Source organism: Octopus bimaculoides, chromosome 5 (genome assembly GCF_001194135.2).
Source record: "Octopus bimaculoides isolate UCB-OBI-ISO-001 chromosome 5, ASM119413v2, whole genome shotgun sequence".
NCBI classification, from domain to species: Eukaryota; Metazoa; Mollusca; class Cephalopoda; order Octopoda; family Octopodidae; genus Octopus; species Octopus bimaculoides.
In genome coordinates, this window is record NC_068985.1 from 74,639,491 (window position 1) to 74,645,149 (window position 5,659).

Genomic DNA, 5,659 nt, shown 5'->3' on the forward strand with positions numbered 1-5,659 from the left:
GCGTAATAGCCCAGTGGTTAGGGCAGCGGACTCACAGTCGTAGGATCGTGGTTTCAATTCCCACACCAGGTGTTGTGAGTGTTTATTAAGCGAAAGCACCTGAAACGCCAACGAGGCGCCCGCAGGGGTTGGTGGTGAGACCTGCTGTACTCTTTCACCACAATTTTGTCTCACTCTTTCTTCCTATATCTGTTGTACCTGTATTTCAAAGGGCCAGCCTTTTCACACTCTGTGTCACGCTGAATCTCTTCGAGAACTCCTTTAACAGTACATGTGTCTGTGGAGTGCTCAGCCACTCGCATGTTAGTTTCACGAGCAGGGTGTTCCGTGGATCGGATCAACTTGAATCCTCGTCTTCGCAATCGACGGAGTGCAACGTTATATATATATATATATATATATTATATTATATTATATGTGTGTGTCTGTGTATTCTGTAAGAAAATTAGGGAAATATTTATATTTGAGGGGAGGTAATAACTAGGATAAATGGCCTAAATTATAGACTGCTGCTCTAACATCGAGTGCACCTAATCAGTTACCTGATCAACCATAAGACAGCTAATTTCACAGCTAATTGGATAATTAATCTATAAATCAGTTAGCCTAGTGTTCATTTGAATAAGTAAAAGTAATTATCCCAAATTAAATTAATGATTACAATTTACAATTAAAAATTAAAAATTTAAATACAAGTTCTTAGAAAAATTTGCTCATGCATTCATACACACAAAAACATTGAATATACTTATACCTGCGTATGCGTACACTCATACAAATATATATATGTATATACATATACACATATGTACCCTCACATACACGTATGCACACTCGTACACAATAGCCATAGACTCAAGTACTCACAAGTCTATATATGAAATCAATTATATTATATATCATATCATTATATTAACCCATACATAAGTACATACATATGCTGGTTTCAAACACTGCTTCTCCATGCATGTATTAATACACATAATAAAAATATTAATAGCACGTAGATAAGTGTTAACTTAAAAAAAAAAGATCAAGCAAATATATAACTAAAAGAGGCTGTAGGGTGTCAAGTTTGTAATAAAGTGTTAAATAATTATTTCGTGTGCGGGGTGGGAGATAGTGAAATGAGCAAATCCAATAAGGTGTCTCCATGAAATAGAAGTAGATCAATGCTGACTTAAAGGGGTCTGGAATAAACTGAAGTGAAACAAACCAACAATGAGTGTGGAATGTTAAATTACGGTACAAAATTAAGACAAATTCATCCATTACTATGGCAGAGGATCAAGATACTGAGAGGACACCTAACATGCTATAAGGGCCAGTCAAAATCCATACCACGGTTAGGAGTAATTTCGAAGGAATGAAAAATAAACATATTTACCATAATTTGTTACCGGACCATGGTTTCGAGCTCTAATTAGCAAATAAAATACTTTGCTAGGCGAAGTTCTCAACAGCGGGTACGCCAAAGATTAACATATAATTATGAGTCAAAATAGCCCATGTCTCATCCTTAATTAATATAATTTTTCAAATCCACCTCGCAAGCTAGGACAAATATACAGGATACGAAAATTATAGAAATTTTTCTACCAGTGTCCAAGCATTCAGAAAAAAATATATATTATTCATATAAAATTAGTGTACATAAGATGTTCCCTAACAGGACACCTAACATGCTAGAAGGAACTGTCAAAATCCAAACCACGGTTATAAAGATGAGACATGGGCTATTTTGCCTCCTACCCGCTGATGGGAACTTTGCCTAGAAAATTATTTTATTTCCTAATTAAAGTTCGAAACCATGGTCCGGTAACAAAATAGGTTAAATGTTTTTATTTTTCATTCCCTTGAAAATTACCCCTGCCCGTAGTTTGGATTTTGACTGGATCTTCTAGGATGTCAGGTGTCCTGTAAGGGCACCTCTTATGTGTTTAAATGTACACTACTTTTATATGAAAAATATATAGTGTATTGACTATTTCCTGTAAATATTGAGATACGCCAAGGTCCAATTTTTGATGTAATCGGTCAGATGCAACTTAAAAACAAATGACTAGGTATTGAGACCGTTATATAGGGTAAGATAAATAAAGAAATGAATGGAAAAAACGGTGTTTATTGTAAGGGGCTCTAACACGCTTAGGACAGTATATGCTAGAATAAAAAATAAATATTATGGAATAAATATTAAGAGAAAAACCTATACTGACATTTAGGAAATAAGACGGTTGAGTGTCAAAATAGTCCAAAAGTTTTTTTTAAAATTGGAATGTGAAATTAACAAAAACAATGTGAAGAATTTTTTCCTTAGGAAAATTACAGAAATATTTATGGTTAAGGGGAGGTAATAACTAGGAGAAGTGGCCTAAATTAGAGACTTCTGCTGTACTATCGAGTGCACCTTATCAGTGCGCCTTATCAGTGAGCCCATCAGACAGCTAATTTCACAGCCAATTGGATAATGAATCTATAAATCAGTCAGACTAGTGGTCATTTAAGTAAGTAATCTATTTGCACCTAATGATAAATACTGTTAATTAGTATTATAAACATAATTATTAAAAATTATTATGAATAATTTAAAACCTTATTGTATCTTTACCCCTTCAGCCACTAAAACATATTCGCGTATCCCACTGTTATTTTATATTTTCCATTATTTATCCATCCTATCCCCGAGTACAAAGGATTAATCCACCAATGCTATTTTAAGTTTAGTCATTTACTTAACATCCCAAAGAGATACACAAGCAAAATGATATGATTACAACCACATTCAACTTCTTCTCTAGGCTCTTTTTTATTTATTCTTCACTTTGAAGCTCAATGTTTCAGATAGGTTTTATTACCAAATATGACAATTATTTGTTTTCATATCAATGGCAATACCATACAACATTAGAAGCAAAAACAGGTGTTAGAGGGGATGTATTGAATATTTGTATTGAATGAGTAAGTAATTATTGATACAAGGCAACCGTTGTTCATCAATATATTTCAATTTTCTGTTTTCGTCACACATGTATATATATATATGTGTGTGTTTGTGTGTGTGTGTGTGTGTGTGTGTGTGTGTGTGTGTGTGTGTGTGTGTGTGTGTGTGTGCGTGTGTGTGTGTGTGTGTGTGTGTGCGTGTGTTAGAGTGGCCCTTAATTAAGTTTTTGAAAGTTACAACTTTGCTGTTTTCACCCCTTAATCTGTTCCAATAAACAAAATAACGGGGTGTGCAAAATTTCAGTTTAATCAGACAACTTGAATTTGGAATATAGTATACGCAAAGCTTAATTCTTTTTAAAAGCGGTATATTGTTTTCTTTCAGCAGCATGTCCCTAATTAAATTAATGATTGCGCTTTAAAATTAAAAATTAAAAATTTAAATGCTTGCAAATAACTTTTACCGATTATCTTTATGTTGATAGTTTATTTTTTTACAGATTATTTTTATGTCGACTCATCCAGGCAACGCCAACAGATGTTTAAAAACGTTCTGAATAAAATTTACCAATACCTGATTTGAAAAATTCCTGAAAGAAAATGAAAACTTAAGAAATATTAAGTTTCCTTAATAAAGAACAAAACTCCTATAAGAGAAACGCATTTCTTTTTACAACAATATTTTCTATAGAACCAAAAACACAATTTCAACGCTGAACACCGAATATTGAAAATTATTTTTGCATAATAGAGTATTTAGTGGCAGTCGGGCACATTTTACAATTTTCGATAACGATCTGTAAAACAAATTGTTTCTAAATTTCATCTTTTATGAGAATGTTATTGTAATCTTGAATGAGTTTGACACCTCCTTCTGCAACATCATTCACAACATCTGTCTTCTTAAGTTTTTCAAGTCTACTTTTGTGACTAGGATTAACCTTCCATGTTGAAGTGTCTTTGTCGACGAAATCTCCCATTGTAACTTGAGCAATATTTGCCTTCACCTCTCTTGGAACATTGTCATCAAATATGGATAGAGGCACAGTTTCGGAAGCTAAGTACGAAAGATGAATGGACATTTTTTTCGCAGCAGCCTGACTTATTTCTGCATCAATATTCTGATAATTTATCAGTTGACACATGAATTGGGAATCATGGAAAGGCGCTTTAATTACAGCTGATGACAGAAACCAGGCTCGAACATACACTTGAGCAAGAAAAATACGTATTTTTCTTAAGAAGTTCTTCTCCCTGAAGATAACTGAAATTGATCTTGAAACAGCTGTATCTTGAAAGCGTACGTTGCTTTTGACATCCACCTAGCATGACTTACACCTCCTGCTGTACGAAACAATATCCCGTTCTTCGGAATGCAGCCAAGAAAGATGATCGTTAATTCTAACAATTCCCGATAATCATTTCGCTGTTGTTTCTGCATAGAAAGGTGGTATTCAAAAAATCGAAGAATGGTTGATCGGACATCACCAGGCACTTCACTGCTAATAGTTATGTAAACAGTCTTGTTGAGTTTTGTCCAAGATTCTCTAAATCTTTTGGAAAACGCCACGTCTGGACCAGAAGTTGCATCCATCACTGAGTCAGCTCCTAAAAGACTAACAAAAAATGTGATGACAGCAAGGGAAGTAAAGCAGGTTGCGATCGAACAAGATTTGAAGATTTGTACTGGCACCATTCACTCGACGTGTGATACTTGCTGTTGTATCCCAACAAAGTGCCTGAATTTTGTCGGTTATACCCCATTTTTCTACTGCTTGGTAAACAGCCATGGCTTGCTGTTCTCCTGAAGACGCTGGAATTTCAGGGAATCCCAACAATTGCTCCTTGCCTTGAAAAGTTACTATTATTCCCAATCTATCAACATTTTTAACGCTTGTGAGTGCTGGGAGCAGCTTTCTATCCAATTCTTGACAATCGTTTAAGCTAAATTGGTGCTGTATTTCTGTGTATCTCGCTTTTCTAAATTTTATTCTAAGGCATTAATAATAAGTATACAAAGCACATAACATTATTAAAACGGAGAGTTTACAAACATGGTATTAAAACATTGTCAGTGCTACCAACACAACAGAAGATCTATATCATAATGCGCCACAAAAATATTAATGAGTGCTTAAATGTTATTAGAAACAAATTAACTTATCTTTACAAACGCGGACAAGTCATAGCAGTTCACTGTTTATCACTAACGCATGTTTCTTAATATTTTATTTCTCAACTCTGCAATTAAGTGCAGTACGATTCTTTCAATAATCAAACGCAACTCACAACCTCACCCGCTTACGGCTGGCCGCCGACTGGATGACGGTGAGAAATAGGTGTTTGCCCTATACCTGCACTCTCTCCCCAGCTTTGCAAGTTGCTTTCCTCATTATATTTATTATCACTTATTCTTCTATTATCAGGAATAAGTCTGAACAAGTTTGTGATTTAAGAGAAATTATATAACATATAAAAGATTTTTATTTGAACAAATGTTTTTCCGGGCTAGCGAAAACTTCAAAATTTTATGGTCGATGAGAGTTGCCTTGCAGTTATTCGACTGAGCTAATCTTTTGCATAGATTTTGTTTTGTTAAATGGAACAAGATAGTGGGGTGGAAGCTAAATTTATAGTAAGTCGAAAAATAAGGGCCACTTCTATTACACACACACACACACACACACACACACACACACACACACACACACACACA